This window comes from Lissotriton helveticus, chromosome 6, assembly GCF_964261635.1.
Source record: "Lissotriton helveticus chromosome 6, aLisHel1.1, whole genome shotgun sequence".
NCBI classification, from domain to species: Eukaryota; Metazoa; Chordata; class Amphibia; order Caudata; family Salamandridae; genus Lissotriton; species Lissotriton helveticus.
Window position 1 is genome coordinate 177,536,754 of NC_136067.1, and position 12,920 is coordinate 177,549,673.

General features: G+C 49.2%; 1 protein-coding gene across 5 annotated transcripts in view; it reads right to left on the bottom strand.

Annotated features, from left to right (window-relative positions):
- LOC144761272 (uncharacterized) overlaps window positions 1-12,920 on the bottom strand; it is a 266,932-nt gene that overhangs the window by 209,844 nt on the left and 44,168 nt on the right. The window lies entirely within an intron of this gene.

Consider the following 12,920-nt stretch of genomic DNA (forward strand, 5'->3'; position numbering starts at 1 on the left):
GGTTGATGTTATCAGGCGCGTGTAATTAGTGTACTGATCCGCCGCCTGAGCCCGGCTAGAGCCCTGGTTGATGGTAGCAGGCGCGTGTAATTTCATTGAATGAGAGAGTTCAGTAACAGCGCGCAGGAGAGGCTGCAGTAAGGTTACTTACCAAGCCTCCAGGTGAACGCGTTTGTCATGCCCCAAGCACACGGCCACAGCAGACGATCTTCTGATTAATGTACGACCCACATGGCATGAAGGGCGGACACACGCCCCCAGCATTTGTCACGCCCCCAGCACACACCCATAGCCCACGATGTGATGGCCGTACCACACGCCCCCAGCGTTAGTCACGCCCCCAGCCCACGCTCACAGCACAACGCAGACACGCCCACAAGGGACTACTTTGCTGGCTCGGTTCTTTTACCTTTTAAATGTATAGAGGAGTTGGCCTAACGGCTAAGGCGCTCGACCTCGGATCTGGGGATCTGGGTTCGAGTCTTGGTAACGATGCCAAACATCCTGTGATTCTGGGCAAATCCCTTAATCTCCCCGTGCCTAACAAAAATGAATGTGTGTCCTCGTGTAACATAACTGGTGCTATGTAAAGTGCTCTGATACCTGATTCATTTCGGGTCAAGTTCGCGCTATATAAAACTCTGCAAAAAAATAAAAAAAAATATGGTGGCCGTCTGCATTGCTTATGTCCTTCTGCTGCAACTGCCCTCTCCAACGCTGTATTGGGTGTTGTGATTGGTGCTGTGGTTACTGAGATTACCCGCCTCAAAGGTTTGGGCTCTCTCTTTATAATATTAGTATGGATTGCACAATGTTCATATGCATACTCTTGGTTTCACCCAGATGCCCGCATTCTGTATTTGAAATCTGAAGCAGATATGGTCCTTCCTGGACTCCTATCCACTGTTCTCCCTAAGGGCTTTCCACGAGACCCGCTAGATATACAGACTGTCTCGTCAACCTGCTGGGCATGGGATATGTTGCGCAGACTTCTTGGCCTGGACCAATTGTATTCTCCGGCCCTTCCTTTGACCACCGCCTCTTGGCTCCCGATCACCGGGGAATCAGTAGTAAGATACACGTTGGCCAAATTCCACATTCGCACTATTGGCGATCTCTTTCCTGAGGGCCATGCTTTTTCTACATCTGAAGACCATCGTTTCACTGACCGCTCGTTCATGGACTCCTTTGTGTTGACTAGATTACGATCCATGTTGAGGGCCTCGTTTCCTACATTTCCACTTGCCCCCGAGGCTGCTCCCCCGCTTACACTCCTCATCCAACACCAATCGGGAGCACACCTAGTCTCTAAACTATACAGAATGTGCAGTGTTTCAATCCCCACCTTAGATGCCAAAGTGCGTGCAGTGTGGGAGGGGGATCTGGGGAAACCCATCTCCGACGATCAATGGGTACAGTGTTGCAGAGCTACGAAGGTGGTTTCCCTAAACAGTAGACACAAACTCATCCATTTTAAATTCCTCCGCAGGCTATATCACACTCCAGCACGTTCACACAAAATAGATCCAAGTCGTCCCCACCAATGCCCCAAGTGCAAGGCCCCCTTCGCCGATTTCACCCATCTTTCTTCGACCTGTCCCCTTTTGCATGAATATTGGTCTCAGATACACCACACTTTCAGCGACATGTTAAGTTTAGACCTGATCCCCACCCCAGATATTGCGCTGCTGGGCTATGTTTCCAACTTCCCATATAATGTTCGAAAACTTGCAGCATTGGGATTCCTGCTGGCAAAGAGGGAAGTTGCGTTACTCTCGTGTGATAGACGGCCTCCGAGATTGAAGTCGTGGCTTAGGAGTATGGCTTTTTGCAATATTAATTGCGTGGGGTACTTGACGCTGGTCCCCTGTCAGTCCCTTCCTATTGATATTTGGGGGCCATAACGCTCCTACATTACCAAGACCACTGCTGAACGTCAGTCTCAGCTAGAAAACCACATAGTTCCGGAGGGAGTGGTCTGAGGAGTTGTGCTTTTTGTATATTATGCATTTGTATTTTATTTGTTTGATTGGTTCTCTTTTTTTGTTCAATTAATTGTTCTGTGGACACATGCAGGATGTCATTTCAATGTGATTATGTATGCCGTTGTTATGCCGCTTTTGTTTTTTCAAACTTTTCATGCTGAAATATACGCCTCAAAGGTGCCTCCAATGGCATAGACTACCGATTCTCAGTTGCCTGAACACCACAATGTGATTTAATATGTGTTATGTGCACAGGTTCTACTCTTCTGACATTATGGACATGCTATAATATGTAACAAAAGATACATCATTGTTTTCTCATTTGGAAAATGATAAATAAAGTGTTAAAAAAAATATGTTGGAATCATACCTCCAACACCGTAAATGGAGTTGGAGGTATGATTCCATGCAGTGTAAAGCTCCTCCGGGATGCTCTCAGTGCTCCAGGTACCAGTCTTCTAGACCTAGTCAGCAAATTATGCCTTCCTGCTGCTGAGCCAAGATCGAGCAGGGGAAGGCAGGACAAAAGGGTCTCACAGGGAGGTGTGACCATCTCCCAGTCAGGACTTAGTCTACTGGGACAGGGTGGAGGCGCTTGCCAGTGCCACTAGACTGCTTTGAAGGGAACATTTGATGCTCTCCTTTCATACTCCAGTTAAAACCAGTTCAGGGAGCCGTTGGCTCCCGCTCTGGTATGGAACTGGGCAAAGGACATGGGAGTATCCTTCCCACTGTCCAGCCCCTCCAGTAGGAGGGACCTCTGATCATCCCAACCCTTTCCTTAAGGAACTTAAGGGCTTACCTGTGGGTGGGTCCCTAGATTAATTGTGGGACAAGATTCAGATTGTAACCAATTCAACTTAAACCCTGGGGGCACTCTGAATTCTGCTGGACTTTGCTTTGGGAACCGAGACTGCAACTGGGAAGACTCCTGCTGCTCCTGGTCTCATTGTCCTGCAAGTCTGCTTCATTTTCTGTGCCTGTTCTCCATCCAGGTTCTTCACAAGGCCTGTGGACAGCCAAGACACCCAAAGGATTGAAGGAGTCACTCCCCTGCATTTAAAGGCACTGCAACAAAGCTGACCGGTCTGCTCTGCCTGAGCTCCTTCGGACTCCGAAAGGTTCAGAAACACAGGTGATAGTTCTGCAACTCCCTCGAGGCCTGCACTGTCTTCATAGCAAGTTTGAAGCCAGTATCTATTGTCAAAACAACTGGGGCAGTACCCCTGTGCACTGCGTCAACTTGCCGATGCCAAGGTTTGTTGACTCTCTCCTCCAGAGATCTATAGGCTCCAAGTACATCCAGCCTCAAGCCTCTCCGACAGCCAAGATCTTTGCCTGCACCATGGGGCTTCATCTTTTGGTGAGCTGCTCAAGGTCATCTTGAGACTCCTGTGCCTCCAGCCTGTGGGTCCTCTTGAGGATATTCTTTGGCTCCAGTGGGCTCCCCTGCTTGCTCGGGATTGTACCAACCTATTTGCTCATGGTGAGTCATTTGGAGCTTGCTGGCATCGACACTGCACCTTTTTTGATGACTACATTGTTTGCCGCTGCCAAGACTTGTTGGTGCCCCTGCCGGACACTGACCCCTTGGCTCTTGATATCCGACATGGGACAGCTTGTGAACAGCTCCTGGTATTCCTCTGCGTTGCCTGGTCCGTACAGCTGGAACTTCAAAGGTACCAACAACTCTTCTGTATCACCGACATCGGTAGGCATTTTTCTTCCGTGCCTCCTGGTCACTCCTGAGTGGCATAGACTCTGTCCCCTCTGCTTGCAGGTACCTCTCATCTTGAATCCACCTTTGTGTTCCACCGGACACTTTCACCTTCTTTGCCAGCGGCATCTTTTCTGAAGTCCTCCATTGTGGTCGATGGCGGTTTCTGAGTCTCTTCACACCTATGCACCCGACTTCCCTGGTATAGGTATCGTGGTCCCTGGTGTGTCCACGGGTGGGGTGACCTTACAACCATCCATTTTCCACAGGGTTTCTCACGACCCATAGGGTCCTTCTTCTTTAAAACTGCAACCGCAACTTACCCATTGACTTACATTAAGCACGCAGTTGTGTTCCCACTGTGAACACAACCTCCGTGGGGTTCCTAGATACTTACCTTGAGTGGTTCCTTGGGTCCCCGACTCGTATACATCTTCTGGGTCCAGTCTTATCTTAAGTCATGGTTTGCATTACACTGTTTTAGTATATGGTTTGGTCCCCCCCTAGTGACCACTGTGTATTTGTGTCGCTTACGTATTCTATTGACAAAGTACTGTCTGTATTGTATTTATATCTCCGGTTAGGCGATATTGCAATGTGTTATATTGAGTGTTAATAATAAATGAACTGTGTGGTTCTTTTTTACTTAACCCATTCTGTCTATCAGTTGTTCTTTTTACATTTGTAACCCGAGTGGAACGGGTATATCCAGACTTGGGTCCCATGCTCTCCATGCCTCTGAAGTCAAGCTATCCTGGCTGATGAGGGGTGAAACCACGAAACCGGTCCTAGGATGCTTGTTTCCAGTCCAGGAGTACTTGAATTGGCAGTTTGGGCTGGGCTGTTCCCATGGGACAGACTTGCATATTTTTGGGTCTAAACTGGATTGGCATGGAGAGCAAAAAAATTATCGCTTTAGGCCCTGATCTCTGTACTGCAATGAATGTGTGACATTATTCAGCATTCTGTCCATCAATTGTTCGTTTTGCATTTGTCACCCCGAGTGGGTCAGGTAGGTTGTATGACATTACAACGCAGGCCATTCCAATGCATGCCATTACAACGCATACCTTTACCCTGACTTGCTGTCGGGGTGTGCTGGAAGTTGGAATGGTATAATTTACTATTCCACTCCAGTGTGTGCAACAGTAGGGAAGGTGTTGGAGTTGACTCCAACACCTTTTACCCCCTGGAACAAGCCTTTTGCGTTGTAACGACATGCGTTGTAATGGCATGCATTGTAAAGGCTGTTTCCTGGTCAGGTATGCCCAGACGTGGGTCCTGTGCTCTGCATGCCACTGGACTTAAGCTATCCTGGCTGATGAGGGGTGAAACCCCTCACTAGTCCTACAATGCTTGTTCCAGTCCAGCGAGGACTTGACTTGGCAGTTCGGACTGGACTGTTCCCATGGGGAACAGGGTCAAGACGGATTTGCATTTGGCTGGGTCTAAACTAGAATGGCATGGGGAGCAACAAAAACGATGGATTTAGGCCCAGATCTCTGTACTGGGGTGAATGTATGACATTGTTTAGCATTCTGTCCATCAATTGTTTGCATTTGTCACCCCGAGTGGGACGGGTATGCCCAGATGTGGGTCCCATGCTCTCTATCCCACTGGAGTCAAGCTATCCTGGCTGATGATAGGTGAAACCCTAAAACCGGCCCTATGATGCTTGTTTCCAGTCCAATGTTCAACATTCTGTCCAACCATTGTTTTTTTTCTTCTAATTTTCACATTACATTCCAGATGTGATGTGTCACGCCGCCCTGCATTGAAAAAATGACATAGCTCCTCAGCTGTTGAAAATTATTACAGCTAAACAGTGACAGCATATTGTCAGATGACAGAGTCAGCAGCCAAGGTGAAAGTGTTGTAATTTAACAGCGATTAGCTTGAGCATTAGCGAAAGACATCTTAGTTCTAGCCGTTATCTTGGCATTCAACGGACTCCATTTTGTATTCATGGCAGCCATTTTGACTGCTACATGCTGCCTCGTGTCGACCACGTGCTTTGTCCTATCTTCCTGTCCATGACACTTGAATCTGCCCAGCAACAGGCTATTATTAGCGCCATCTACTTTGCCGCTGACCATTAGGGTTCACATCTGGTAGTGATTAGCTCTAGATTGGAATGTGTTTGTCAACCCCCAAGACTGTAAGCTCCTCCCACTGATCGATTGTGCCTCTCGATATTACCGTATATGTACCTAAAATGTGCTCTTGTGCTTTGTACCGCCTTCTTTTGAGCCCCTGTGGGGTATAATTAAACCATGCTACCTTAGCTCGTGGTGCTACTTCTTGCAATGCCGAAGGGTACTGTTTGTACCGTAGCACCACCTCATGAGGTGTGATAAATGGTATGTTTTCTATTTCCAGTTTCTGTGCCAACTTCTTTCTATTTGGTCTGAGGACTTCGTGCAGAGAAGGGCAAACCCCTTGCACTAGTGGGTCTGGCTGAGGCCTGCACGACAAAAGGCAGGCAATATTTGCAGTCTCGTAATTTTTCCAAAAATAAACATGGAGTCGCAGGAAGGAGATTTAGATTTTTTACAAAATAGGTCTATATAATAAAAAAAAGTCTCTCTATACATTTCAACACATTGTGTGCCACAGCATCTTTTAATCTGACCCACTTTAAACTGATTCGAGTATCTTTTTGTAACAAATTACTAAATGCTTTCTTGGCGTCTTTCATCTCATAATACAATTTTTGCTTTTCTTCGTAATGTCTGCTAACCCTGTATCTCCTGTATGTAAAAGATACAGACACCAAACATTTAAGAAGTGTGTGAAATGGTTGATGGATGACCATGCATTGTAAACAATGAAATACTGTCAGCCGTACATTAGGAGAATACCTCAGAATTCTATGACTGTATAAAGACATTTCTCAGTGACTGGTAATATCTTTGTGACGTATGGAGGGGGTACTCTATCTTCTATATAACTTGCTGGCATAAGATCAAACATGTTTAATAAACTGAAACTGATATCGGGAGAACCCTACGTTGAGGGATTATGAACTTTGTCAGTGTAGTTTTACATTATCCTGTCATATTACCTGGAGCTTGAAGTCCATTTAGGCATCTGGCTGCAAGGAATTGTGTTTTTTTCTCTGTCACTCAGGGCCACCAACCATGACAGCAGGGGATACAATAGCTACCTTGAGACAACCAGTATGAATCCACTTCTCTGCTGTCGAAAATTCAGTCCAGGCAATTCCAGCATCGAGGTAGGCAAAGAGTTTGGTTTATCAAATCCCATAGGATGCAGCAGCATCGTGGACCCGTTTGGTAATGGGATTATACCAAATGCTGTTCCTAGCCACTTTTTTAAACCTTTGAGCATTGACCTGTTCACAAAGTTATAAAGTTGGAAAAAAAATATGAAACACTAATTTTCGCATCTTTTGTATTCTAATTCACAGTCTCGTAATGCATAGTTGATAGGGTTATCCTTTGTGTTTTTATGCTTATTTGGCCCCTTTCGTTTCATTCATTATTTTGGCTGAGGCTCAGTTCCTAGGACAGAAAAGTGGCAGCAATGCTGACTTTCCCCTTAAATCTCGGTAATGTAATTCCCCAGCCCCATGTTAGCTGGCCAATAAGCGTTTGAAGTTAAATGGAGTTAAAACGATTCTACTGAATCAACTTTAGACCTGGAGCTCCGTTTGGTTGGCCTCTCGTACTTAGTTTAGGCTCCTATTTCCAGTACTCCAGAGGGAAAAGACTCTTTTGAGTGCAGGGTAAACGATAAACCGTCTTGAGTGCAATGTGCCACACATTAAAGAGAGGCCTATACGCATCGCAAATACTTGGTATTTTAACGACCTTAGAAGCCACAAATGTGCACAACCAATTTAGTTTTGGAGTTCTTTCAAACAATAGTTATTAAGAGCTTGGAGAACACGGTTCTCTGCCACAAATAGTCAGTCGGGCAGTCATATTTCCTACAGGGGTGCCACTGATGTCTCAGCTGACAGGAACCCTACAGTAATGCGTTGGGACTGTCCCTGTAGGTGCATCAAATCACCCGCCCTATATAGAACAGACGGACTAATGTACATGTTTATAGCTGTGGACCTCCAGGTGACTTCTGTGGTATGCGTTCTAGTCTATGAGCGTGTGCGCGATGACGCGTCACGCCATAGACTAGAGCAGGAAGCGCACGCATGCGCACAGGACAGCGGGGGAAAGGCGCGAACGGGGAAAAGCGGCAGTTGGTGACCGGAGCGGTCATTGTTAGACGCTCGGCGCCTTTAGCTCTGAGATTTATTGCTAAATAAATAACCATCAGTTACACACCTCCACCTGCATCAGCTTGTGATTTAAGGGGGAAAGGAGAACGTTACAGTGGCGACGAAGGTGGGATCTGAACACCACCAGGTGCAGGAGACGACAACCAGACCCCCCTGCAAACCCCCCACACGAGCCAGCAAGGCAGGACACCCACAGGAAGAGCTAAGGGCGTGGCAGCAGCGTAACAACAGGACACAGACCCAAACATCGATTTAAAAGTCAGGTCAGTGCTGCCCAGATACACCAGGGGCCCTCAACTAGCACCCTGGCAACCAAGGGAGACACCCCCAAGCTAGAGGACGGGGGGAAGACCGAGCAAACCGCGAAAAGTGCGAGGGACAATACCCCAGGTAGCCCAAGGGGCCGAGGCGACACGGCAGAGAGTGCAGGGGCATCCGGTGAGCCCACCCAACGAAGGGCCCAGGAGGGAGACCCTAGAGAGGACGTCAGAATGGCGAACCAAGCTTCTGCTCTGATGGCACCCGTCCCTTTCCTACCCAGACCAGGAGAACCCCAACTAAAATGGGAGGACTGGAAAGAATACTTCCTCAACTACATAGAGGCCCTCGGAGATGAGAATGAAGGGGAATATACACCAGAAAGGAAAAAGAGACTGTTGCTCCACAACTTAGGCCCAGAAGGGGTAAGGGTGTTCAAGAATCTAGTACCCAAAGAGAGAGGTGCAGCGGAGACAGATGTCTTTAAGAATGCACTAGACGACCTGGACAGCCACTACCGCCCGGCGGTTTGTGTCTCCATAGACCGCTATAATTTTCAACAAAGAAAGCAAGAGCCGGGAGAATCTAGTGATGACTATGTGGCGGCACTCCGACGCCTAGCGATCACATGCCGGTATGGGGCCCTGCAGGACGAATACATCAAAGATCAAATCGTGATGCATACCACCAGCAGAGCGGTCCAGGACAAGTTATGGGCGATGGACGAGACATCCCTTAAAGAAGTGGTGGCGATGGTCAAGAAGGCAGAAATGTCTAAACGAGGTGCCGACGCGGCAAAAAGGGAATGTGGACCGAGGCAGATGATCAACAAGATTGACGAAGCTCCACAGTCCAGCAAGCCCAAAAGCAATTACGGAGACCAAAGGAAAGACACGAGAGGAACTGGAAAACAGGCGGCCCGCTCCAGTCCTGGGAACAAATTCGCTTGTTACAGATGCGGCAGTGCAGCGCACACGGCGCAGGACAGACGTTGCCCCGCGTTCCGCGCCCGGTGCTCGTTCTGTGGGCTGACCGGCCATTTTGAAAAAGTGTGCCGGAAGAAGGGGTCGAAATCCACCGTCAAGTGCATCGACTCCGCCACAGCAAACGTGAGTGAGGAAGAAGACCCAGAAGAAGATGATCTGGTTCTGTGCATAGAGGATCAGGTACTGGATGTAGCAGGGAAGCGAAGAGATAAGCCCCGCACGGACATGCTCATTGGGGGTGTGAAGGTACACGTGGCTGTCGATTCAGGGTCCCCCTGGACTATCGTGCAAAGATCGATATGGGAAGAGGACTTCGCACCGGTAGTGGGGCCCGATTTAATGCCGCCGGACATCAGACCCATCTCGTACACAGAGAATTCCATCCCCCTGGTGGGGTGCCGGGACTTCGTGTTTGAGTTCAGAGGAAGGTCGGCCACCTGCACCCTGTACGTAGCGGAGAAGGGCCCATCGGTGTTGGGATGGAGAGACGCAGGAGATCTGGGCATCATACTCAATCCAGGAGGGAAGGAGCAGATACTGTTAACAGATGAATGGCCCCTCTCGAAGGATGAGGACTGGAAAGCGGCATACCCCAAAGTCTTTGAGGGCACGGTCGGCAAACTGGACAAATTTGTACATAAAATAGTCCTTAAGGAGGGGGCAGTACCAGTTGTCCATAAGGTCCGAAGCATACCCATATCCACGAGTGAAGCGGTGCAACAGGAATTGCTGAAGTTGGAAGAGCAAGGCATTATCGAGCCAGTGGACAGCGCAGAATGGCTATCGCCTTTGGTGGTGGTCAAGAAGCCAAATGGGAAGGTCCGGCTCTGTGTGGACCTCAGAGAGCTCAACAAAAACCTCATTGTGGAGAGATTCCCGCTCCCGAGGATCGAGGAGATGCTGGCGAGAACAAAAGGCATAACTCACTTCTCCACAATAGACCTCACGTCAGCATATTACCAAATAGAACTGCATCCTTCAAGTAGGAAGTACACATCCTTTATAACACCTTTTGGCTGCTACCAATTCAGGAGAATGCCCTTTGGCTTGGCGTCCGCCGCGGCCGTTTTTCAGAAACTAATGCACAGACTGTTTAAGGACATCTCGGGGGTGCAGTATTTTCAAGATGACATTTTGGTGATGGGCTCCGACAAGGGAGAGCACGACAAGAAACTGCACCGAGTCCTAGGAGTGTTGCAAGGAAAAGGCTTAACAGCAGAATGGAGCAAATGTAGAATTGGGACTCACTCAGTGACCTACTTAGGTCATGAAATTGGTACGCACGGCATCTCGCCGAAAGAACAGAATGTGAAGGCGATAAGGGACGCGAAAGCCCCAGCAACCAAAGAGGAAGTGCGGTCATTCCTCGGAATGGCCAAGTATTACAGCAAGTTTGTCAGGCACTTTGCTACTCGGACCTACAGGATGAGACAACTGATCAGAAACAATGCAAAATTCGAATGGGACACAGAGGCTCAATCCGAATTTGAGACAATAAAGGACTGCATCAGCCAAGCCATCCCTCTGCAAGGGTACGTCCCCACTGGAAAGACCATAGTGACGACAGATGCGAGCGACAAGGGATTAGGGGCGGTGTTGGCGCAGGAGAGAGAAGATGGATCCAAGGAAACGATCAGCTTTGCGTCCCGTGCACTCTCTCCGACGGAACAACGGTACAGCGTAATCGAAAAAGAGATGCTGGCGGTCACATGGGCCCTTAACAGGTTTCGGCAGTTCATATGGGGCACGAGATTCAAGCTTCAAACGGATCACAAGCCGCTCATCAAGGTGTTAACATCCTCGGGCCATGACACTGCGACCCCGAGAATCGCCAAAATGACGTTGAAGTTGCTGGACTACACCTACGACGTTGAATATCTCCCAGGCACGCAAAACAAGGTGGCTGATTTTCTTAGCCGGGCTGCTGCGATGGAGGAGGCGCCGGAGGAGGCCCCGGACAAAGAGGAGATGGTGGCCAGCATGGAGGATCATGAGATGTCGATTAGCGCGCAGGAATGGAAGGCGGCCTACGAGCTTGATGAGGAGAAGGTGGAAGTAAGGAGACACCTCACGTCGGGCTGGCCGGACAAAAAGAAGCTCACGGAGGGTGTGCGACGATTCTATGAGATGAGAGAGGAATTGTCACTGAGCGATTCGGGAATTTTCTTGTACAGAGGAGAACGTGTTGTGCCCCCAGTGACACTGATACCCAGGCTGTTGAAGTTGCTGCATGAGGGACATTTGGGCATAGTGAAAACCAAGGCGTTGGTCAAGCAGATGTATTGGTGGCCAGGAATGGATGCCCACATAGAGAGACAAGTGCGGGAGTGTGGACAGTGTCAAGGAGCGGACAAAGTGCTCCGCCCACTCAGACCTGCGTTGGGGAAGTTTGACACCCCGCAAGGCCCCTGGGAGGATGTGGCTATAGATATCCTGGGGCCTGTCCTAGACAGCAGAGGGGTGAACAAATACATTTGTGTGATAATGGACAAGTATTCCAAATGGCCTGAAGTGGACATACAGGAGTCAATGGACACGGACGCTATTTTGCGATTCCTGACATCAGTGTTCCTACGTGAGGGCATACCCAAGTCCATTCTCAGTGACAATGGACCTCAATTTGTGTCAGACAAGTGGGGTCGATATATGAAAAGGAATGGGATTGAGGTGAAACACACGGCCGTGTATCACCCAGCAAGCAACGGCCAGGTCGAAAGGTTCAATAGGGTGCTCATGGGCTCCATTCAGGCAGCTATATCCCAAGGAAAGGACTGGGAAGCGGAAGTGATGAGCATGCTATGGGCCTACAGGATCACGCCCTCAGTGGTGGGGTATAGCCCGTTCCAAGTGCTGAGGGGACGGCATCCCTTCACCCGGGACAACGTTGCATGGAGGGAGAAGACCATCACCAGCAAGTGGTCCCCAGCGGTGGTGCAGCACAATTTGGAGAAGGCCCAGAAGATCTACGCAGCACACTATGACAAGCGACGCAACACAAAGGAAACAGTGCTGGAAGAAGGGGAATGGGTCAGGGTTAAACTCCCTACCCTACAAAAGAAAGGAGAAAGCAAGTTCAGCCGGCCCCTACAAGTTCAGGAGGTACGAGGAAGGGCGGCTCTTCTCAGTGACGGCAAGGTCTGGTCGCAAGACCGCATGGCCAGAGTCAATAAAATAGTAGTTTGGCCCAAGTCCGAAGAAGACGAGAGACGGATGGACTCACAGGAAGAAAGACCCCAAGGGGGGCACAGCACAGGAGACTGTGGGGAAAGTGTAGGCGAGGACATTGAGATGGGTGGCCTGGGAGCAAGGCCTACCGATGGAGATGGCGCACTGGTGAATGCAGAGCAGCGAGCTGATGGGAGAGGACTTGAGAGGTCCCAAGGAGAGACAGAAGAGAGAGAGAACATGCCGGTAAGACACACCCGCAGCGGAAGGGCAGTCACTGCGCCCTCTCGCTATAGAGACTTTGTGATGGATGGACACTAGCGTTTGGAGCCACCTCCTGAGGTGCCCCAACATAGACTCATACGCATGCTTGGGGACTCTTAACTTAAAGAAGAAAGTTGTTTTGTTGTTTATATAAAAGGGGGGAGATATGTGGTATGCGTTCTAGTCTATGAGCGTGTGCGCGATGACGCGTCACGCCATAGACTAGAGCAGGAAGCGCACGCATGCGCACAGGACAGCGGGGGAAAGGCGCGAACGGGGAAAAG